Source organism: Medicago sativa, chromosome 2 (genome assembly GCF_051527215.1).
Source record: "Medicago sativa cultivar Bolivia chromosome 2, Bolivia_mono, whole genome shotgun sequence".
Classification (NCBI taxonomy): domain Eukaryota; kingdom Viridiplantae; phylum Streptophyta; class Magnoliopsida; order Fabales; family Fabaceae; genus Medicago; species Medicago sativa.
Window position 1 is genome coordinate 42,794,771 of NC_140750.1, and position 26,224 is coordinate 42,820,994.

Here is a 26,224-nt window from a genome sequence, read left to right on the forward strand (position 1 = left end):
CGATAAAATGAAAGTATTGAAATGACCCTTGTCGCGAAAATGAAATTTTAGCCTATGTGGTTAGAAGTTTGATAAACAGTGAACTTGTCCCTCGATGTCCCTTGAGGCGAAACATGATATGTGAACCTATTTGGTTTTATATTCGAAAAAATGAAAGTATTGGAATGACTTTGTCGCGAAAATGAGATTTTAGCCTATATGGTTAGAAGTTTGATAAAGGTTGAACTTGTCCCTCGATCTCCCTTGATACGAAGCATGATAAGTGAACCTATTTGGTTTGAAATTCGATAAAATGAAAGTATTGAATTGACCTTTGTCGTGAAAATGAAATTTTAGCCTATGTGGTTAGAAGTTTGATAAACAGTGAACTTGTCCCTCGATGTCCCTTGATGCGAAACATGAAATGTGAACCTATTTGGTTTGAAATTCGATAAAATGAAAGTATTGAAATGACCCTTGTCGCGAAAATGAAATTTTAGCCGATGTGGTTAGAAGTTTGATAAACAGTGAACTTGTGCCTCGATGTCCCTTGATGCGAAACATGATATGTGCACCTATTTGGTTTTATATTCGGAAAAATGAAAGTATTGGAATGACTTTGTCGCGAAAATGAGATTTTAGCCTATATGGTTAGAAGTTTGATAAAGGTTGAACTTGTCCCTCGATCTCCCTTGATACGAAACATGATATGTGAACCTATTTGGTTTTGTATTCGGCAAAATGAAATTATTTGAATGACCATTGTCCCAAAAATGAGATTTTAGCCTATATGGTTAAAAGTTTGATAAATATTAATGTTGAATTTGTCCCTCGATGTCCTTTATTGCGTAACATAATATTTGAACCAATTTCGTTTTAAATTTGGTAAATTGAAAGTAATGAGATGACCCTTATCGCGAAAACGAGATTTTAGCTTATATTGTTACATGTTTGTTAAATATGAAGGTTGAACATGTCCCTCGATGTCCTTTGATGCGAAACATAATATGTGAACCTATTTGGTTTGAAATTCGATAAAATGAAGGTATTGAAATGACCCTTGTCGCGAAAATGAAATTTTAGCCTATGTGGTTAGAAGTTTGATAAACAGTGAACTTGTCCCTCGATGTCCCTTGATGCGAAACATGATATGTGAACCTATTTGGTTTTATATTCAGAAAAATGAAAGTATTGGAATGACTTTGTCGCGAAAATGAGATTTTAGCCTATATGGTTAGAAGTTTGATAAAGGTTGAACTTGTCCCTCGATCTCCCTTGATACGAAGCATGATATGTGAACCTATTTGGTTTGAAATTCGATAAAATGAAAGTATTGAAATGACCTTTGTCGTGAAAATGAAATTTTAGCCTATGTGGTTAGAAGTTTGATAAACAGTGAACTTGTCCCTCGATGTCCCTTGATGCGAAACATGATATGTGAACCTATTTGGTTTGAAATTCGATAAAATGAAAGTATTGAAATGACCCTTGTGGCGAAAATGAAATTTTAGCCTATGTGGTTAGAAGTTTGATAAACAGTGAACTTGTCCCTCGATGTCCCTTGATGCGAAACATGATATGTGAACCTATTTGGTTTGAAATTCGATAAAATGAAAGTATTGAAATAACCCTTGTGGCGAAAATGAAATTTTAGCCTATGTGGTTAGAAGTTTGATAAACAGTGAACTTGTCCCTCGATGTCCCTTGATGCGAAACATGATATGTGAACCTATTTGGTTTTATATTCAGAAAAATGAAAGTATTGGAATGACTTTGTCGCGAAAATGAGATTTTAGCCTATATGGTTAGAAGTTTGATAAAGGTTGAACTTGTCCCTCGATCTCCCTTGATACGAAGCATGATAAGTGAACCTATTTGGTTTGAAATTCGATAAAATGAAAGTATTGAATTGACCTTTGTCGTGAAAATGAGATTTTAGCCTATGTGGTTAGAAGTTTGATAAACAGTGAACTTGTCCCTCGATGTCCCTTGATGCGAAACATGATATGTGAACCTATTTGCTTTGAAATTCGATAAAATGAAAGTATTGAAATGACCCTTGTCGCGAAAATGAAATTTTAGCCTATGTGGTTAGAAGTTTGATAAACAGTGAACTTGTCCCTCGATGTCCCTTGAGGCGAAACATGATATGTGAACCTATTTGGTTTTATATTCGAAAAAATGAAAGTATTGGAATGACTTTGTCGCGAAAATGAGATTTTAGCCTATATGGTTAGAAGTTTGATAAAGGTTGAACTTGTCCCTCGATCTCCCTTGATACGAAGCATGATAAGTGAACCTATTTGGTTTGAAATTCGATAAAATGAAAGTATTGAAATGACCTTTGTCGTGATAATGAAATTTTAGCCTATGTGGTTAGAAGTTTGATAAACAGTGAACTTGTCCCTCGATGTCCCTTGATGCGAAACATGATATGTGAACCTATTTGGTTTGAAATTCGATAAAATGAAAGTATTGAAATGACCCTTGTCGCGAAAATGAAATTTTAGCCGATGTGGTTAGAAGTTTGATAAACAGTGAACTTGTCCCTCGATGTCCCTTGAGGCGAAACATGATATGTGAACCTATTTGGTTTTATATTCGAAAAAATGAAAGTATTGGAATGACCATTGTCCCAAAAATGAGATTTTACCCTATATGGTTAAAAGTTTGATAAATATTAATGTTGAATTTGTCCCTCGATGTCCTTTATTGCGTAACATAATATTTGAACCAATTTCGTTTTAAATTTGGTAAATTGAAAGTAATGAGATGACCCTTATCGCGAAAACGAGATTTTAGCTTATATTGTTACATGTTTGTTAAATATGAAGGTTGAACATGTCCCTCGATGTCCTTTGATGCGAAACATAATATGTGAACCTATTTGGTTTGAAATTCGATAAAATGAAGGTATTGAAATGACCCTTGTCGCGAAAATGAAATTTTAGCCTATGTGGTTAGAAGTTTGATAAACAGTGAACTTGTCCCTCGATGTCCCTTGATGCGAAACATGATATGTGAACCTATTTGGTTTTATATTCAGAAAAATGAAAGTATTGGAATGACTTTGTCGCGAAAATGAGATTTTAGCCTATATGGTTAGAAGTTTGATAAAGGTTGAACTTGTCCCTCGATCTCCCTTGATACGAAGCATGATATGTGAACCTGTTTGGTTTGAAATTCGATAAAATGAAAGTATTGAAATGACCTTTGTCGTGAAAATGAAATTTTAGCCTATGTGGTTAGAAGTTTGATAAACAGTGAACTTGTCCCTCGATGTCCCTTGATGCGAAACATGATATGTGAACCTCTTTGGTTTGAAATTCGATAAAATGAAAGTATTGAAATGACCCTTGTCGCGAAAATGAAATTTTAGCCGATGTGGTTAGAAGTTTGATAAACAGTGAACTTGTCCCTCGATGTCCCTTGATGCGAAACATGATATGTGAACCTATTTGGTTTTATATTCAGAAAAATGAAAGTATTGGAATGACTTTGTCGCGAAAATGAGATTTTAGCCTATATGGTTAGAAGTTTGATAAAGGTTGAACTTGTCCCTCGATCTCCCTTGATACGAAGCATGATAAGTGAACCTATTTGGTTTGAAATTCGATAAAATGAAAGTATTGAATTGACCTTTGTCGTGAAAATGAAATTTTAGCCTATGTGGTTAGAAGTTTGATAAACAGTGAACTTGTCCCTCGATGTCCCTTGATGCGAAACATGATATGTGAACCTATTTGGTTTGAAATTCGATAAAATGAAAGTATTGAAATGACCCTTGTCGCGAAAATGAAATTTTAGCCGATGTGGTTAGAAGTTTGATAAACAGTGAACTTGTGCCTCGATGTCCCTTGATGCGAAACATGATATGTGCACCTATTTGGTTTTATATTCGGAAAAATGAAAGTATTGGAATGACTTTGTCGCGAAAATGAGATTTTAGCCTATATGGTTAGAAGTTTGATAAAGGTTGAACTTGTCCCTCGATCTCCCTTGATACGAAACATGATATGTGAACCTATTTGGTTTTGTATTCGGCAAAATGAAATTATTTGAATGACCATTGTCCCAAAAATGAGATTTTAGCCTATATGGTTAAAAGTTTGATAAATATTAATGTTGAATTTGTCCCTCGATGTCCTTTATTGCGTAACATAATATTTGAACCAATTTCGTTTTAAATTTGGTAAATTGAAAGTAATGAGATGACCCTTATCGCGAAAACGAGATTTTAGCTTATATTGTTACATGTTTGTTAAATATGAAGGTTGAACATGTCCCTCGATGTCCTTTGATGCGAAACATAATATGTGAACCTATTTGGTTTGAAATTCGATAAAATGAAGGTATTGAAATGACCCTTGTCGCGAAAATGAAATTTTAGCCTATGTGGTTAGAAGTTTGATAAACAGTGAACTTGTCCCTCGATGTCCCTTGATGCGAAACATGATATGTGAACCTATTTGGTTTTATATTCAGAAAAATGAAAGTATTGGAATGACTTTGTCGCGAAAATGAGATTTTAGCCTATATGGTTAGAAGTTTGATAAAGGTTGAACTTGTCCCTCGATCTCCCTTGATACGAAGCATGATATGTGAACCTATTTGGTTTGAAATTCGATAAAATGAAAGTATTGAAATGACCTTTGTCGTGAAAATGAAATTTTAGCCTATGTGGTTAGAAGTTTGATAAACAGTGAACTTGTCCCTCGATGTCCCTTGATGCGAAACATGATATGTGAACCTATTTGGTTTGAAATTCGATAAAATGAAAGTATTGAAATGACCCTTGTGGCGAAAATGAAATTTTAGCCTATGTGGTTAGAAGTTTGATAAACAGTGAACTTGTCCCTCGATGTCCCTTGATGCGAAACATGATATGTGAACCTATTTGGTTTGAAATTCGATAAAATGAAAGTATTGAAATAACCCTTGTGGCGAAAATGAAATTTTAGCCTATGTGGTTAGAAGTTTGATAAACAGTGAACTTGTCCCTCGATGTCCCTTGATGCGAAACATGATATGTGAACCTATTTGGTTTTATATTCAGAAAAATGAAAGTATTGGAATGACTTTGTCGCGAAAATGAGATTTTAGCCTATATGGTTAGAAGTTTGATAAAGGTTGAACTTGTCCCTCGATCTCCCTTGATACGAAGCATGATAAGTGAACCTATTTGGTTTGAAATTCGATAAAATGAAAGTATTGAATTGACCTTTGTCGTGAAAATGAGATTTTAGCCTATGTGGTTAGAAGTTTGATAAACAGTGAACTTGTCCCTCGATGTCCCTTGATGCGAAACATGATATGTGAACCTATTTGCTTTGAAATTCGATAAAATGAAAGTATTGAAATGACCCTTGTCGCGAAAATGAAATTTTAGCCTATGTGGTTAGAAGTTTGATAAACAGTGAACTTGTCCCTCGATGTCCCTTGAGGCGAAACATGATATGTGAACCTATTTGGTTTTATATTCGAAAAAATGAAAGTATTGGAATGACTTTGTCGCGAAAATGAGATTTTAGCCTATATGGTTAGAAGTTTGATAAAGGTTGAACTTGTCCCTCGATCTCCCTTGATACGAAGCATGATAAGTGAACCTATTTGGTTTGAAATTCGATAAAATGAAAGTATTGAAATGACCTTTGTCGTGATAATGAAATTTTAGCCTATGTGGTTAGAAGTTTGATAAACAGTGAACTTGTCCCTCGATGTCCCTTGATGCGAAACATGATATGTGAACCTATTTGGTTTGAAATTCGATAAAATGAAAGTATTGAAATGACCCTTGTCGCGAAAATGAAATTTTAGCCGATGTGGTTAGAAGTTTGATAAACAGTGAACTTGTCCCTCGATGTCCCTTGAGGCGAAACATGATATGTGAACCTATTTGGTTTTATATTCGAAAAAATGAAAGTATTGGAATGACCATTGTCCCAAAAATGAGATTTTACCCTATATGGTTAAAAGTTTGATAAATATTAATGTTGAATTTGTCCCTCGATGTCCTTTATTGCGTAACATAATATTTGAACCAATTTCGTTTTAAATTTGGTAAATTGAAAGTAATGAGATGACCCTTATCGCGAAAACGAGATTTTAGCTTATATTGTTACATGTTTGTTAAATATGAAGGTTGAACATGTCCCTCGATGTCCTTTGATGCGAAACATAATATGTGAACCTATTTGGTTTGAAATTCGATAAAATGAAGGTATTGAAATGACCCTTGTCGCGAAAATGAAATTTTAGCCTATGTGGTTAGAAGTTTGATAAACAGTGAACTTGTCCCTCGATGTCCCTTGATGCGAAACATGATATGTGAACCTATTTGGTTTTATATTCAGAAAAATGAAAGTATTGGAATGACTTTGTCGCGAAAATGAGATTTTAGCCTATATGGTTAGAAGTTTGATAAAGGTTGAACTTGTCCCTCGATCTCCCTTGATACGAAGCATGATATGTGAACCTATTTGGTTTGAAATTCGATAAAATGAAAGTATTGAAATGACCTTTGTCGTGAAAATGAAATTTTAGCCTATGTGGTTAGAAGTTTGATAAACAGTGAACTTGTCCCTCGATGTCCCTTGATGCGAAACATGATATGTGAACCTATTTGGTTTGAAATTCGATAAAATGAAAGTATTGAAATGACCCTTGTCGCGAAAATGAAATTTTAGCCGATGTGGTTAGAAGTTTGATAAACAGTGAACTTGTGCCTCGATGTCCCTTGATGCGAAACATGATATGTGCACCTATTTGGTTTTATATTCGGAAAAATGAAAGTATTGGAATGACTTTGTCGCGAAAATGAGATTTTAGCCTATATGGTTAGAAGTTTGATAAAGGTTGAACTTGTCCCTCGATCTCCCTTGATACGAAACATGATATGTGAACCTATTTGGTTTTGTATTCGGCAAAATGAAATTATTTGAATGACCATTGTCCCAAAAATGAGATTTTAGCCTATATGGTTAAAAGTTTGATAAATATTAATGTTGAATTTGTCCCTCGATGTCCTTTATTGCGTAACATAATATTTGAACCAATTTCGTTTTAAATTTGGTAAATTGAAAGTAATGAGATGACCTTTATCGCGAAAACGAGATTTTAGCTTATATTGTTACATGTTTGTTAAATATGAAGGTTGAACATGTCCCTCGATGTCCTTTGATGCGAAACATAATATGTGAACCTATTTGGTTTGAAATTCGATAAAATGAAGGTATTGAAATGACCCTTGTCGCGAAAATGAAATTTTAGCCTATGTGGTTAGAAGTTTGATAAACAGTGAACTTGTCCCTCGATGTCCCTTGATGCGAAACATGATATGTGAACCTATTTGGTTTTATATTCAGAAAAATGAAAGTATTGGAATGACTTTGTCGCGAAAATGAGATTTTAGCCTATATGGTTAGAAGTTTGATAAAGGTTGAACTTGTCCCTCGATCTCCCTTGATACGAAGCATGATATGTGAACCTATTTGGTTTGAAATTCGATAAAATGAAAGTATTGAAATGACCTTTGTCGTGAAAATGAAATTTTAGCCTATGTGGTTAGAAGTTTGATAAACAGTGAACTTGTCCCTCGATGTCCCTTGATGCGAAACATGATATGTGAACCTATTTGGTTTGAAATTCGATAAAATGAAAGTATTGAAATGACCCTTGTGGCGAAAATGAAATTTTAGCCTATGTGGTTAGAAGTTTGATAAACAGTGAACTTGTCCCTCGATGTCCCTTGATGCGAAACATGATATGTGAACCTATTTGGTTTGAAATTCGATAAAATGAAAGTATTGAAATAACCCTTGTGGCGAAAATGAAATTTTAGCCTATGTGGTTAGAAGTTTGATAAACAGTGAACTTGTCCCTCGATGTCCCTTGATGCGAAACATGATATGTGAACCTATTTGGTTTTATATTCAGAAAAATGAAAGTATTGGAATGACTTTGTCGCGAAAATGAGATTTTAGCCTATATGGTTAGAAGTTTGATAAAGGTTGAACTTGTCCCTCGATCTCCCTTGATACGAAGCATGATAAGTGAACCTATTTGGTTTGAAATTCGATAAAATGAAAGTATTGAATTGACCTTTGTCGTGAAAATGAGATTTTAGCCTATGTGGTTAGAAGTTTGATAAACAGTGAACTTGTCCCTCGATGTCCCTTGATGCGAAACATGATATGTGAACCTATTTGCTTTGAAATTCGATAAAATGAAAGTATTGAAATGACCCTTGTCGCGAAAATGAAATTTTAGCCTATGTGGTTAGAAGTTTGATAAACAGTGAACTTGTCCCTCGATGTCCCTTGAGGCGAAACATGATATGTGAACCTATTTGGTTTTATATTCGAAAAAATGAAAGTATTGGAATGACTTTGTCGCGAAAATGAGATTTTAGCCTATATGGTTAGAAGTTTGATAAAGGTTGAACTTGTCCCTCGATCTCCCTTGATACGAAGCATGATAAGTGAACCTATTTGGTTTGAAATTCGATAAAATGAAAGTATTGAAATGACCTTTGTCGTGATAATGAAATTTTAGCCTATGTGGTTAGAAGTTTGATAAACAGTGAACTTGTCCCTCGATGTCCCTTGATGCGAAACATGATATGTGAACCTATTTGGTTTGAAATTCGATAAAATGAAAGTATTGAAATGACCCTTGTCGCGAAAATGAAATTTTAGCCGATGTGGTTAGAAGTTTGATAAACAGTGAACTTGTCCCTCGATGTCCCTTGAGGCGAAACATGATATGTGAACCTATTTGGTTTTATATTCGAAAAAATGAAAGTATTGGAATGACCATTGTCCCAAAAATGAGATTTTACCCTATATGGTTAAAAGTTTGATAAATATTAATGTTGAATTTGTCCCTCGATGTCCTTTATTGCGTAACATAATATTTGAACCAATTTCGTTTTAAATTTGGTAAATTGAAAGTAATGAGATGACCCTTATCGCGAAAACGAGATTTTAGCTTATATTGTTACATGTTTGTTAAATATGAAGGTTGAACATGTCCCTCGATGTCCTTTGATGCGAAACATAATATGTGAACCTATTTGGTTTGAAATTCGATAAAATGAAGGTATTGAAATGACCCTTGTCGCGAAAATGAAATTTTAGCCTATGTGGTTAGAAGTTTGATAAACAGTGAACTTGTCCCTCGATGTCCCTTGATGCGAAACATGATATGTGAACCTATTTGGTTTTATATTCAGAAAAATGAAAGTATTGGAATGACTTTGTCGCGAAAATGAGATTTTAGCCTATATGGTTAGAAGTTTGATAAAGGTTGAACTTGTCCCTCGATCTCCCTTGATACGAAGCATGATATGTGAACCTATTTGGTTTGAAATTCGATAAAATGAAAGTATTGAAATGACCTTTGTCGTGAAAATGAAATTTTAGCCTATGTGGTTAGAAGTTTGATAAACAGTGAACTTGTCCCTCGATGTCCCTTGATGCGAAACATGATATGTGAACCTCTTTGGTTTGAAATTCGATAAAATGAAAGTATTGAAATGACCCTTGTCGCGAAAATGAAATTTTAGCCGATGTGGTTAGAAGTTTGATAAACAGTGAACTTGTCCCTCGATGTCCCTTGATGCGAAACATGATATGTGAACCTATTTGGTTTTATATTCAGAAAAATGAAAGTATTGGAATGACTTTGTCGCGAAAATGAGATTTTAGCCTATATGGTTAGAAGTTTGATAAAGGTTGAACTTGTCCCTCGATCTCCCTTGATACGAAGCATGATAAGTGAACCTATTTGGTTTGAAATTCGATAAAATGAAAGTATTGAATTGACCTTTGTCGTGAAAATGAAATTTTAGCCTATGTGGTTAGAAGTTTGATAAACAGTGAACTTGTCCCTCGATGTCCCTTGATGCGAAACATGATATGTGAACCTATTTGCTTTGAAATTCGATAAAATGAAAGTATTGAAATGACCCTTGTCGCGAAAATGAAATTTTAGCCTATGTGGTTAGAAGTTTGATAAACAGTGAACTTGTCCCTCGATGTCCCTTGAGGCGAAACATGATATGTGAACCTATTTGGTTTTATATTCGAAAAAATGAAAGTATTGGAATGAATTTGTCGCGAAAATGAGATTTTAGCCTATATGGTTAGAAGTTTGATAAAGGTTGAACTTGTCCCTCGATCTCCCTTGATACGAAGCATGATAAGTGAACCTATTTGGTTTGAAATTCGATAAAATGAAAGTATTGAAATGACCTTTGTCGTGATAATGAAATTTTAGCCTATGTGGTTAGAAGTTTGATAAACAGTGAACTTGTCCCTCGATGTCCCTTGATGCGAAACATGATATGTGAACCTATTTGGTTTGAAATTCGATAAAATGAAAGTATTGAAATGACCCTTGTCGCGAAAATGAAATTTTAGCCGATGTGGTTAGAAGTTTGATAAACAGTGAACTTGTGCCTCGATGTCCCTTGATGCGAAACATGATATGTGCACCTATTTGGTTTTATATTCGGAAAAATGAAAGTATTGGAATGACTTTGTCGCGAAAATGAGATTTTAGCCTATATGGTTAGAAGTTTGATAAAGGTTGAACTTGTCCCTCGATCTCCCTTGATACGAAACATGATATGTGAACCTATTTGGTTTTGTATTCGGCAAAATGAAATTATTTGAATGACCATTGTCCCAAAAATGAGATTTTAGCCTATATGGTTAAAAGTTTGATAAATATTAATGTTGAATTTGTCCCTCGATGTCCTTTATTGCGTAACATAATATTTGAACCAATTTCGTTTTAAATTTGGTAAATTGAAAGTAATGAGATGACCCTTATCGCGAAAACGAGATTTTAGCTTATATTGTTACATGTTTGTTAAATATGAAGGTTGAACATGTCCCTCGATGTCCTTTGATGCGAAACATAATATGTGAACCTATTTGGTTTGAAATTCGATAAAATGAAGGTATTGAAATGACCCTTGTCGCGAAAATGAAATTTTAGCCTATGTGGTTAGAAGTTTGATAAACAGTGAACTTGTCCCTCGATGTCCCTTGATGCGAAACATGATATGTGAACCTATTTGGTTTTATATTCAGAAAAATGAAAGTATTGGAATGACTTTGTCGCGAAAATGAGATTTTAGCCTATATGGTTAGAAGTTTGATAAAGGTTGAACTTGTCCCTCGATCTCCCTTGATACGAAGCATGATATGTGAACCTATTTGGTTTGAAATTCGATAAAATGAAAGTATTGAAATGACCTTTGTCGTGAAAATGAAATTTTAGCCTATGTGGTTAGAAGTTTGATAAACAGTGAACTTGTCCCTCGATGTCCCTTGATGCGAAACATGATATGTGAACCTATTTGGTTTGAAATTCGATAAAATGAAAGTATTGAAATGACCCTTATGGCGAAAATGAAATTTTAGCCTATGTGGTTAGAAGTTTGATAAACAGTGAACTTGTCCCTCGATGTCCCTTGATGCGAAACATGATATGTGAACCTATTTGGTTTGAAATTCGATAAAATGAAAGTATTGAAATAACCCTTGTGGCGAAAATGAAATTTTAGCCTATGTGGTTAGAAGTTTGATAAACAGTGAACTTGTCCCTCGATGTCCCTTGATGCGAAACATGATATGTGAACCTATTTGGTTTTATATTCAGAAAAATGAAAGTATTGGAATGACTTTGTCGCGAAAATGAGATTTTAGCCTATATGGTTAGAAGTTTGATAAAGGTTGAACTTGTCCCTCGATCTCCCTTGATACGAAGCATGATAAGTGAACCTATTTGGTTTGAAATTCGATAAAATGAAAGTATTGAATTGACCTTTGTCGTGAAAATGAGATTTTAGCCTATGTGGTTAGAAGTTTGATAAACAGTGAACTTGTCCCTCGATGTCCCTTGATGCGAAACATGATATGTGAACCTATTTGCTTTGAAATTCGATAAAATGAAAGTATTGAAATGACCCTTGTCGCGAAAATGAAATTTTAGCCTATGTGGTTAGAAGTTTGATAAACAGTGAACTTGTCCCTCGATGTCCCTTGAGGCGAAACATGATATGTGAACCTATTTGGTTTTATATTCGAAAAAATGAAAGTATTGGAATGACTTTGTCGCGAAAATGAGATTTTAGCCTATATGGTTAGAAGTTTGATAAAGGTTGAACTTGTCCCTCGATCTCCCTTGATACGAAGCATGATAAGTGAACCTATTTGGTTTGAAATTCGATAAAATGAAAGTATTGAAATGACCTTTGTCGTGATAATGAAATTTTAGCCTATGTGGTTAGAAGTTTGATAAACAGTGAACTTGTCCCTCGATGTCCCTTGATGCGAAACATGATATGTGAACCTATTTGGTTTGAAATTCGATAAAATGAAAGTATTGAAATGACCCTTGTCGCGAAAATGAAATTTTAGCCGATGTGGTTAGAAGTTTGATAAACAGTGAACTTGTCCCTCGATGTCCCTTGAGGCGAAACATGATATGTGAACCTATTTGGTTTTATATTCGAAAAAATGAAAGTATTGGAATGACCATTGTCCCAAAAATGAGATTTTAGCCTATATGGTTAAAAGTTTGATAAATATTAATGTTGAATTTGTCCCTCGATGTCCTTTATTGCGTAACATAATATTTGAACCAATTTCGTTTTAAATTTGGTAAATTGAAAGTAATGAGATGACCCTTATCGCGAAAACGAGATTTTAGCTTATATTGTTACATGTTTGTTAAATATGAAGGTTGAACATGTCCCTCGATGTCCTTTGATGCGAAACATAATATGTGAACCTATTTGGTTTGAAATTCGATAAAATGAAGGTATTGAAATGACCCTTGTCGCGAAAATGAAATTTTAGCCTATGTGGTTAGAAGTTTGATAAACAGTGAACTTGTCCCTCGATGTCCCTTGATGCGAAACATGATAAGTGAACCTATTTGGTTTGAAATTCGATAAAATGAAAGTATTGAAATGACCTTTGTCGTGATAATGAAATTTTAGCCTATGTGGTTAGAAGTTTGATAAACAGTGAACTTGTCCCTCGATGTCCCTTGATGCGAAACATGATATGTGAACCTATTTGGTTTGAAATTCGATAAAATGAAAGTATTGAAATGACCCTTGTGGCGAAAATGAAATTTTAGCCTATGTGGTTAGAAGTTTGATAAACAGTGAACTTGTCCCTCGATGTCCCTTGATGCGAAACATGATATGTGAACCTATTTGGTTTGAAATTCGATAAAATGAAAGTATTGAAATAACCCTTGTGGCGAAAATGAAATTTTAGCCTATGTGGTTAGAAGTTTGATAAACAGTGAACTTGTCCCTCGATGTCCCTTGATGCGAAACATGATATGTGAACCTATTTGGTTTTATATTCAGAAAAATGAAAGTATTGGAATGACTTTGTCGCGAAAATGAGATTTTAGCCTATATGGTTAGAAGTTTGATAAAGGTTGAACTTGTCCCTCGATCTCCCTTGATACGAAGCATGATAAGTGAACCTATTTGGTTTGAAATTCGATAAAATGAAAGTATTGAATTGACCTTTGTCGTGAAAATGAGATTTTAGCCTATGTGGTTAGAAGTTTGATAAACAGTGAACTTGTCCCTCGATGTCCCTTGATGCGAAACATGATATGTGAACCTATTTGCTTTGAAATTCGATAAAATGAAAGTATTGAAATGACCCTTGTCGCGAAAATGAAATTTTAGCCTATGTGGTTAGAAGTTTGATAAACAGTGAACTTGTCCCTCGATGTCCCTTGAGGCGAAACATGATATGTGAACCTATTTGGTTTTATATTCGAAAAAATGAAAGTATTGGAATGACTTTGTCGCGAAAATGAGATTTTAGCCTATATGGTTAGAAGTTTGATAAAGGTTGAACTTGTCCCTCGATCTCCCTTGATACGAAGCATGATAAGTGAACCTATTTGGTTTGAAATTCGATAAAATGAAAGTATTGAAATGACCTTTGTCGTGATAATGAAATTTTAGCCTATGTGGTTAGAAGTTTGATAAACAGTGAACTTGTCCCTCGATGTCCCTTGATGCGAAACATGATATGTGAACCTATTTGGTTTGAAATTCGATAAAATGAAAGTATTGTAATGACCTTTGTCGGGAAAATGAAATTTTAGCCTATATGGTTAGAAGTTTGATAAAGGTTGAACTTGTCCCTCGATCTCCCTTGATACGAAGCATGATATGTGAACCTATTTGGTTTGAAATTCGATAAAATGAAAGTATTGAAATGACCTTTGTCGTGATAATGAAATTTTAGCCTATGTGGTTAGAAGTTTGATAAACAGTGAACTTGTCCCTCGATGTCCCTTGATGCGAAACATGATATGTGAACCTATTTGGTTTGAAATTCGATAAAATGAAAGTATTGTAATGACTTTGTCGCGAAAATGAGATTTTAGCCTATATGGTTAGAAGTTTGATAAAGGTTGAACTTGTCCCTCGATCTCCCTTGATACGAAGCATGATATGTGAACCTATTTGGTTTGAAATTCGATAAAATGAAAGTATTGAAATGACCTTTGTCGGGAAAATGAAATTTTAGCCTATGTGGTTAGAAGTTTGATAAACAGTGAACTTGTCCCTCGATGTCCCTTGATGCGAAACATGATATGTGAACCTATTTGGTTTTATATTCGAAAAAATGAAAGTATTGGAATGACCATTGTCCCAAAAATGAGATTTTAGCCTATATGGTTAAAAGTTTGATAAATATTAATGTTGAATTTGTCCCTCGATGTCCTTTATTGCGTAACATAATATTTGAACCAATTTCGTTTTAAATTTGGTAAATTGAAAGTAATGAGATGACCCTTATCGCGAAAACGAGATTTTAGCTTATATTGTTACATGTTTGTTAAATATGAAGGTTGAACATGTCCCTCGATGTCCTTTGATGCGAAACATAATATGTGAACCTATTTGGTTTGAAATTCGATAAAATGAAGGTATTGAAATGACCCTTGTCGCGAAAATGAAATTTTAGCCTATGTGGTTAGAAGTTTGATAAACAGTGAACTTGTCCCTCGATGTCCCTTGATGCGAAACATGATATGTGAACCTATTTGGTTTTATATTCAGAAAAATGAAAGTATTGGAATGACTTTGTCGCGAAAATGAGATTTTAGCCTATATGGTTAGAAGTTTGATAAAGGTTGAACTTGTCCCTCGATCTCCGTTGATACGAAGCATGATATGTGAACCTATTTGGTTTGAAATTCGATAAAATGAAAGTATTGAATTGACCTTTGTCGTGAAAATGAAATTTTAGCCTATGTGGTTAGAAGTTTGATAAACAGTGAACTTGTCCCTCGATGTCCCTTGATGCGAAACATGATATGTGAACCTATTTGGTTTGAAATTCGATAAAATGAAAGTATTGAAATGACCCTTGTGGCGAAAATGAAATTTTAGCCTATGTGGTTAGAAGTTTGATAAACAGTGAACTTGTCCCTCGATGTCCCTTGATGCGAAACATGATATGTGAACCTATTTGGTTTGAAATTCGATAAAATGAAAGTATTGAAATAACCCTTGTGGCGAAAATGAAATTTTAGCCTATGTGGTTAGAAGTTTGATAAACAGTGAACTTGTCCCTCGATGTCCCTTGATGCGAAACATGATATGTGAACCTATTTGGTTTTATATTCAGAAAAATGAAAGTATTGGAATGACTTTGTCGCGAAAATGAGATTTTAGCCTATATGGTTAGAAGTTTGATAAAGGTTGAACTTGTCCCTCGATCTCCCTTGATACGAAGCATGATAAGTGAACCTATTTGGTTTGAAATTCGATAAAATGAAAGTATTGAATTGACCTTTGTCGTGAAAATGAAATTTTAGCCTATGTGGTTAGAAGTTTGATAAACAGTGAACTTGTCCCTCGATGTCCCTTGATGCGAAACATGATATGTGAACCTATTTGCTTTGAAATTCGATAAAATGAAAGTATTGAAATGACCCTTGTCGCGAAAATGAAATTTTAGCCTATGTGGTTAGAAGTTTGGTAAACAGTGAACTTGTCCCTCGATGTCCCTTGAGGCGAAACATGATATGTGAACCTATTTGGTTTTATATTCGAAAAAATGAAAGTATTGGAATGACTTTGTCGCGAAAATGAGATTTTAGCCTATATGGTTAGAAGTTTGATAAAGGTTGAACTTGTCCCTCGATCTCCCTTGATACGAAGCATGATAAGTGAACCTATTTGGTTTGAAATTCGATAAAATGAAAGTATTGAAATGACCTTTGTCGTGATAATGAAATTTTAGCCTATGTGGTTAGAAGTTTGATAAACAGTGAACTTGTCCCTCGATGTCCCTTGATGCGAAACATGATATGTGAACCTATTTGGTTTGAAATTCGATAAAATGAAAGTATTGAAATGACCCTTGTCGCGAAAATGAAATTTTAGCCGATGTGGTTAGAAGTTTGATAAACAGTGAACTTGTCCCTCGATGTCCCTTGAGGCGAAACATCATATGTGAACCTATTTGGTTTTATATTCGAAAAAATGAAAGTATTGGAATGACCATTGTCCCAAAAATGAGATTTTAGCCTATATGGTTAAAAGTTTGATAAATATTAATGTTGAATTTGTCCCTCGATGTCCTTTATTGCGTAACATAATATTTGAACCAATTTCGTTTTAAATTTGGTAAATTGAAAGTAATGAGATGACCCTTATCGCGAAAACGAGATTTTAGCTTATATTGTTACATGTTTGTTAAATATGAAGGTTGAACATGTCCCTCGATGTCCTTTGATGCGAAACATAATATGTGAACCTATTTGGTTTGAAATTCGATAAAATGAAGGTATTGAAATGACCCTTGTCGCGAAAATGAAATTTTAGCCTATGTGGTTAGAAGTTTGATAAACAGTGAACTTGTCCCTCGATGTCCCTTGATGCGAAACATGATATGTGAACCTATTTGGTTTTATATTCAGAAAAATGAAAGTATTGGAATGACTTTGTCGCGAAAATGAGATTTTAGCCTATATGGTTAGAAGTTTGATAAAGGTTGAACTTGTCCCTCGATCTCCCTTGATACGAAGCATGATATGTGAACCTATTTGGTTTGAAATTCGATAAAATGAAAGTATTGAAATGACCTTTGTCGTGAAAATGAAATTTTAGCCTATGTGGTTAGAAGTTTGATAAACAGTGAACTTGTCCCTCGATGTCCCTTGATGCGAAACATGATATGTGAACCTATTTGGTTTGAAATTCGATAAAATGAAAGTATTGAAATGACCCTTGTGGCGAAAATGAAATTTTAGCATATGTGGTTAGAAGTTTGATAAACAGTGAACTTGTCCCTCGATGTCCCTTGATGCGAAACATGATATGTGAACCTATTTGGTTTGAAATTCGATAAAATGAAAGTATTGAAATAACCCTTGTGGCGAAAATGAAATTTTAGCCTATGTGGTTAGAAGTTTGATAAACAGTGAACTTGTCCCTCGATGTCCCTTGATGCGAAACATGATATGTGAACCTATTTGGTTTTATATTCAGAAAAATGAAAGTATTGGAATGACTTTGTCGCGAAAATGAGATTTTAGCCTATATGGTTAGAAGTTTGATAAAGGTTGAACTTATCCCTCGATGTCCCTTGATGCGAAACATGATATGTGAACCTATTTGCTTTGAAATTCGATAAAATGAAAGTATTGAAATGACCCTTGTCGCGAAAATGAAATTTTAGCCTATGTGGTTAGAAGTTTGATAAACAGTGAACTTGTCCCTCGATGTCCCTTGAGGCGAAACATGATATGTGAACCTATTTGGTTTTATATTCGAAAAAATGAAAGTATTGGAATGACTTTGTCGCGAAAATGAGATTTTAGCCTATATGGTTAGAAGTTTGATAAAGGTTGAACTTGTCCCTCGATCTCCCTTGATATGAAGCATGATAAGTGAACCTATTTGGTTTGAAATTCGATAAAATGAAAGTATTGAAATGACCTTTGTCGTGATAATGAAATTTTAGCCTATGTGGTTAGAAGTTTGATAAACAGTGAACTTGTCCCTCGATGTCCCTTGATGCGAAACATGATATGTGAACCTATTTGGTTTGAAATTCGATAAAATGAAAGTATTGAAATGACCCTTGTCGCGAAAATGAAATTTTAGCCGATGTGGTTAGAGGTTTGATAAACAGTGAACTTGTCCCTCGATGTCCCTTGAGGCGAAACATGATATGTGAACCTATTTGGTTTTATATTCGAAAAAATGAAAGTATTGGAATGACCATTGTCCCAAAAATGAGATTTTAGCCTATATGGTTAAAAGTTTGATAAATATTAATGTTGAATTTGTCCCTCGATGTCCTTTATTGCGTAACATAATATTTGAACCAATTTCATTTTAAATTTGGTAAATTGAAAGTAATGAGATGACCCTTATCGCGAAAACGAGATTTTAGCTTATATTGTTACATGTTTGTTAAATATGAAGGTTGAACATGTCCTTTGATGCGAAACATAATATGTGAACCTATTTGGTTTGAAATTCGATAAAATGAAGGTATTGAAATGACCCTTGTCGCGAAAATGAAATTTTAGCCTATGTGGTTAGAAGTTTGATAAACAGTGAACTTGTCCCTCGATGTCCCTTGATGCGAAACATGATATGTGAACCTATTTGGTTTTATATTCAGAAAAATGAAAGTATTGGAATGACTTTGTCGCGAAAATGAGATTTTAGCCTATATGGTTAGAAGTTTGATAAAGGTTGAACTTGTCCCTCGATCTCCCTTGATACGAAGCATGATATGTGAACCTATTTGGTTTGAAATTCGATAAAATGAAAGTATTGAAATGACCTTTGTCGTGAAAATGAAATTTTAGCCTATGTGGTTAGAAGTTTGATAAACAGTGAACTTGTCCCTCGATGTCCCTTGATGCGAAACATGATATGTGAACCTATTTGGTTTGAAATTCGATAAAATGAAAGTATTGAAATGACCCTTGTGGCGAAAATGAAATTTTAGCATATGTGGTTAGAAGTTTGATAAACAGTGAACTTGTCCCTCGATGTCCCTTGATGCGAAACATGATATGTGAACCTATTTGGTTTGAAATTCGATAAAATGAAAGTATTGAAATAACCCTTGTGGCGAAAATGAAATTTTAGCCTATGTGGTTAGAAGTTTGATAAACAGTGAACTTGTCCCTCGATGTCCCTTGATGCGAAACATGATATGTGAACCTATTTGGTTTTATATTCAGAAAAATGAAAGTATTGGAATGACTTTGTCGCGAAAATGAGATTTTAGCCTATATGGTTAGAAGTTTGATAAAGGTTGAACTTATCCCTCGATGTCCCTTGATGCGAAACATGATATGTGAACCTATTTGCTTTGAAATTCGATAAAATGAAAGTATTGAAATGACCCTTGTCGCGAAAATGAAATTTTAGCCTATGTGGTTAGAAGTTTGATAAACAGTGAACTTGTCCCTCGATGTCCCTTGAGGCGAAACATGATATGTGAACCTATTTGGTTTTATATTCGAAAAAATGAAAGTATTGGAATGACTTTGTCGCGAAAATGAGATTTTAGCCTATATGGTTAGAAGTTTGATAAAGGTTGAACTTGTCCCTCGATCTCCCTTGATACGAAGCATGATAAGTGAACCTATTTGGTTTGAAATTCGATAAAATGAAAGTATTGAAATGACCTTTGTCGTGATAATGAAATTTTAGCCTATGTGGTTAGAAGTTTGATAAACAGTGAACTTGTCCCTCGATGTCCCTTGATGCGAAACATGATATGTGAACCTATTTGGTTTGAAATTCGATAAAATGAAAGTATTGAAATGACCCTTGTCGCGAAAATGAAATTTTAGCCGATGTGGTTAGAGGTTTGATAAACAGTGAACTTGTCCCTCGATGTCCCTTGAGGCGAAACATGATATGTGAACCTATTTGGTTTTATATTCGAAAAAATGAAAGTATTGGAATGACCATTGTCCCAAAAATGAGATTTTAGCCTATATGGTTAAAAGTTTGATAAATATTAATGTTGAATTTGTCCCTCGATGTCCTTTATTGCGTAACATAATATTTGAACCAATTTCGTTTTAAATTTGGTAAATTGAAAGTAATGAGATGACCCTTATCGCGAAAACGAGATTTTAGCTTATATTGTTACATGTTTGTTAAATATGAAGGTTGAACATGTCCCTCGATGTCCTTTGATGCGAAACATAATATGTGAACCTATTTGGTTTGAAATTCGATAAAATGAAGGTATTGAAATGACCCTTGTCGCGAAAATGAAATTTTAGCCTATGTGGTTAGAAGTTTGATAAACAGTGAACTTGTCCCTCGATGTCCCTTGATGCGAAACATGATATGTGAACCTATTTGGTTTTATATTCAGAAAAATGAAAGTATTGGAATGACTTTGTCGCGAAAATGAGATTTTAGCCTATATGGTTAGAAGTTTGATAAAGGTTGAACTTGTCCCTCGATCTCCCTTGATACGAAGCATGATATGTGAACCTATTTGGTTTGAAATTCGATAAAATGAAAGTATTGAAATGACCTTTGTCGTGAAAATGAAATTTTAGCCTATGTGGTTAGAAGTTTGATAAACAGTGAACTTGTCCCTCGATGTCCCTTGATGCGAAACATGATATGTGAACCTATTTGGTTTGAAATTCGATAAAATGAAAGTATTGAAATGACCCTTGTGGCGAAAATGAAATTTTAGCCTATGTGGTTAGAAGTTTGATAAACAGTGAACTTGTCCCTCGATGTCCCTTGATGCGAAACATGATATGTGAACCTATTTGGTTTGAAATTCGATAAAATGAAAGTATTGAAATAACCCTTGTGGCGAAAATGAAATTTTAGCCTATGTGGTTAGAAGTTTGATAAACAGTGAACTTGTCCCTCGATGTCCCTTGATGCGAAACATGATATGTGAACCTATTTGGTTTTATATTCAGAAAAATGAAAGTATTGGAATGACTTTGTCGCGAAAATGAGATTTTAGCCTATATGGTTAGAAGTTTGATAAAGGTTGAACTTATCCCTCGATGTCCCTTGATGCGAAACATGATATGTGAACCTATTTGCTTTGAAATTCGATAAAATGAAAGTATTGAAATGACCCTTGTCGCGAAAATGAAATTTTAGCCTATGTGGTTAGAAGTTTGATAAACAGTGAACTTGTCCCTCGATGTCCCTTGAGGCGAAACATGATATGTGAACCTATTTGGTTTTATATTCGAAAAAATGAAAGTATTGGAATGACTTTGTCGCGAAAATGAGATTTTAGCCTATATGGTTAGAAGTTTGATAAAGGTTGAACTTGTCCCTCGATCTCCCTTGATACGAAGCATGATAAGTGAACCTATTTGGTTTGAAATTCGATAAAATGAAAGTATTGAAATGACCTTTGTCGTGATAATGAAATTTTAGCCTATGTGGTTAGAAGTTTGATAAACAGTGAACTTGTCCCTCGATGTCCCTTGATGCGAAACATGATATGTGAACCTATTTGGTTTGAAATTCGATAAAATGAAAGTATTGAAATGACCCTTGTCGCGAAAATGAAATTTTAGCCGATGTGGTTAGAGGTTTGATAAACAGTGAACTTGTCCCTCGATGTCCCTTGAGGCGAAACATGATATGTGAACCTATTTGGTTTTATATTCGAAAAAATGAAAGTATTGGAATGACCATTGTCCCAAAAATGAGATTTTAGCCTATATGGTTAAAAGTTTGATAAATATTAATGTTGAATTTGTCCCTCGATGTCCTTTATTGCGTAACATAATATTTGAACCAATTTCGTTTTAAATTTGGTAAATTGAAAGTAATGAGATGACCCTTATCGCGAAAACGAGATTTTAGCTTATATTGTTACATGTTTGTTAAATATGAAGGTTGAACATGTCCCTCGATGTCCTTTGATGCGAAACATAATATGTGAACCTATTTGGTTTGAAATTCGATAAAATGAAGGTATTGAAATGACCCTTGTCGCGAAAATGAAATTTTAGCCTATGTGGTTAGAAGTTTGATAAACAGTGAACTTGTCCCTCGATGTCCCTTGATGCGAAACATGATATGTGAACCTATTTGGTTTTATATTCAGAAAAATGAAAGTATTGGAATGACTTTGTCGCGAAAATGAGATTTTAGCCTATATGGTTAGAAGTTTGATAAAGGTTGAACTTGTCCCTCGATCTCCCTTGATACGAAGCATGATATGTGAACCTATTTGGTTTGAAATTCGATAAAATGAAAGTATTGAAATGACCTTTGTCGTGAAAATGAAATTTTAGCCTATGTGGTTAGAAGTTTGATAAACAGTGAACTTGTCCCTCGATGTCCCTTGATGCGAAACATGATATGTGAACCTATTTGGTTTGAAATTCGATAAAATGAAAGTATTGAAATGACCCTTGTGGCGAAAATGAAATTTTAGCCTATGTGGTTAGAAGTTTGATAAACAGTGAACTTGTCCCTCGATGTCCCTTGATGCGAAACATGATATGTGAACCTATTTGGTTTGAAATTCGATAAAATGAAAGTATTGAAATAACCCTTGTGGCGAAAATGAAATTTTAGCCTATGTGGTTAGAAGTTTGATAAACAGTGAACTTGTCCCTCGATGTCCCTTGATGCGAAACATGATATGTGAACCTATTTGGTTTTATATTCAGAAAAATGAAAGTATTGGAATGACTTTGTCGCGAAAATGAGATTTTAGCCTATATGGTTAGAAGTTTGATAAAGGTTGAACTTATCCCTCGATGTCCCTTGATGCGAAACATGATATGTGAACCTATTTGCTTTGAAATTCGATAAAATGAAAGTATTGAAATGACCCTTGTCGCGAAAATGAAATTTTAGCCTATGTGGTTAGAAGTTTGATAAACAGTGAACTTGTCCCTCGATGTCCCTTGAGGCGAAACATGATATGTGAACCTATTTGGTTTTATATTCGAAAAAATGAAAGTATTGGAATGACTTTGTCGCGAAAATGAGATTTTAGCCTATATGGTTAGAAGTTTGATAAAGGTTGAACTTGTCCCTCGATCTCCCTTGATACGAAGCATGATAAGTGAACCTATTTGGTTTGAAATTCGATAAAATGAAAGTATTGAAATGACCTTTGTCGTGATAATGAAATTTTAGCCTATGTGGTTAGAAGTTTGATAAACAGTGAACTTGTCCCTCGATGTCCCTTGAGGCGAAACATGATATGTGAACCTATTTGGTTTTATATTCGAAAAAATGAAAGTATTGGAATGACCATTGTCCCAAAAATGAGATTTTAGCCTATATGGTTAAAAGTTTGATAAATATTAATGTTGAATTTGTCCCTCGATGTCCTTTATTGCGTAACATAATATTTGAACCAATTTCGTTTTAAATTTGGTAAATTGAAAGTAATGAGATGACCCTTATCGCGAAAACGAGATTTTAGCTTATATTGTTACATGTTTGTTAAATATGAAGGTTGAACATGTCCCTCGATGTCCTTTGATGCGAAACATAATATGTGAACCTATTTGGTTTGAAATTCGATAAAATGAAGGTATTGAAATGACCCTTGTCGCGAAAATGAAATTTTAGCCTATGTGGTTAGAAGTTTGATAAACAGTGAACTTGTCCCTCGATGTCCCTTGATGCGAAACATGATATGTGAACCTATTTGGTTTTATATTCAGAAAAATGAAAGTATTGGAATGACTTTGTCGCGAAAATGAGATTTTAGCCTATATGGTTAGAAGTTTGATAAAGGTTGAACTTGTCCCTCGATCTCCCTTGATACGAAGCATGATATGTGAACCTATTTGGTTTGAAATTCGATAAAATGAAAGTATTGAAATGACCTTTGTCGTGAAAATGAAATTTTAGCCTATGTGGTTAGAAGTTTGATAAACAGTGAACTTGTCCCTCGATGTCCCTTGATGCGAAACATGATATGTGAACCTATTTGGTTTGAAATTCGATAAAATGAAAGTATTGAAATGACCCTTGTGGCGAAAATGAAATTTTAGCCTATGTGGTTAGAAGTTTGATAAACAGTGAACTTGTCCCTCGATGTCCCTTGATGCGAAACATGATATGTGAACCTATTTGGTTTGAAATTCGATAAAATGAAAGTATTGAAATAACCCTTGTGGCGAAAATGAAATTTTAGCCTATGTGGTTAGAAGTTTGATAAACAGTGAACTTGTCCCTCGATGTCCCTTGATGCGAAACATGATATGTGAACCTATTTGGTTTTATATTCAGAAAAATGAAAGTATTGGAATGACTTTGTCGCGAAAATGAGATTTTAGCCTATATGGTTAGAAGTTTGATAAAGGTTGAACTTATCCCTCGATGTCCCTTGATGCGAAACATGATATGTGAACCTATTTGCTTTGAAATTCGATAAAATGAAAGTATTGAAATGACCCTTGTCGCGAAAATGAAATTTTAGCCTATGTGGTTAGAAGTTTGATAAACAGTGAACTTGTCCCTCGATGTCCCTTGAGGCGAAACATGATATGTGAACCTATTTGGTTTTATATTCGAAAAAATGAAAGTATTGGAATGACTTTGTCGCGAAAATGAGATTTTAGCCTATATGGTTAGAAGTTTGATAAAGGTTGAACTTGTCCCTCGATCTCCCTTGATACGAAGCATGATAAGTGAACCTATTTGGTTTGAAATTCGATAAAATGAAAGTATTGAAATGACCTTTGTCGTGATAATGAAATTTTAGCCTATGTGGTTAGAAGTTTGATAAACAGTGAACTTGTCCCTCGATGTCCCTTGATGCGAAACATGATATGTGAACCTATTTGGTTTGAAATTCGATAAAATGAAAGTATTGAAATGACCCTTGTCGCGAAAATGAAATTTTAGCCGATGTGGTTAGAGGTTTGATAAACAGTGAACTTGTCCCTCGATGTCCCTTGAGGCGAAACATGATATGTGAACCTATTTGGTTTTATATTCGAAAAAATGAAAGTATTGGAATGACCATTGTCCCAAAAATGAGATTTTAGCCTATATGGTTAAAAGTTTGATAAATATTAATGTTGAATTTGTCCCTCGATGTCCTTTATTGCGTAACATAATATTTGAACCAATTTCGTTTTAAATTTGGTAAATTGAAAGTAATGAGATGACCCTTATCGCGAAAACGAGATTTTAGCTTATATTGTTACATGTTTGTTAAATATGAAGGTTGAACATGTCCCTCGATGTCCTTTGATGCGAAACATAATATGTGAACCTATTTGGTTTGAAATTCGATAAAATGAAGGTATTGAAATGACCCTTGTCGCGAAAATGAAATTTTAGCCTATGTGGTTAGAAGTTTGATAAACAGTGAACTTGTCCCTCGATGTCCCTTGATGCGAAACATGATATGTGAACCTATTTGGTTTTATATTCAGAAAAATGAAAGTATTGGAATGACTTTGTCGCGAAAATGAGATTTTAGCCTATATGGTTAGAAGTTTGATAAAGGTTGAACTTGTCCCTCGATCTCCCTTGATACGAAGCATGATATGTGAACCTATTTGGTTTGAAATTCGATAAAATGAAAGTATTGAAATGACCTTTGTCGTGAAAATGAAATTTTAGCCTATGTGGTTAGAAGTTTGATAAACAGTGAACTTGTCCCTCGATGTCCCTTGATGCGAAACATGATATGTGAACCTATTTGGTTTGAAATTCGATAAAATGAAAGTATTGAAATGACCCTTGTGGCGAAAATGAAATTTTAGCCTATGTGGTTAGAAGTTTGATAAACAGTGAACTTGTCCCTCGATGTCCCTTGATGCGAAACATGATATGTGAACCTATTTGGTTTGAAATTCGATAAAATGAAAGTATTGAAATAACCCTTGTGGCGAAAATGAAATTTTAGCCTATGTGGTTAGAAGTTTGATAAACAGTGAACTTGTCCCTCGATGTCCCTTGATGCGAAACATGATATGTGAACCTATTTGGTTTTATATTCAGAAAAATGAAAGTATTGGAATGACTTTGTCGCGAAAATGAGATTTTAGCCTATATGGTTAGAAGTTTGATAAAGGTTGAACTTATCCCTCGATGTCCCTTGATGCGAACATGATATGTGAACCTATTTGCTTTGAAATTCGATAAAATGAAAGTATTGAAATGACCCTTGTCGCGAAAATGAAATTTTAGCCTATGTGGTTAGAAGTTTGATAA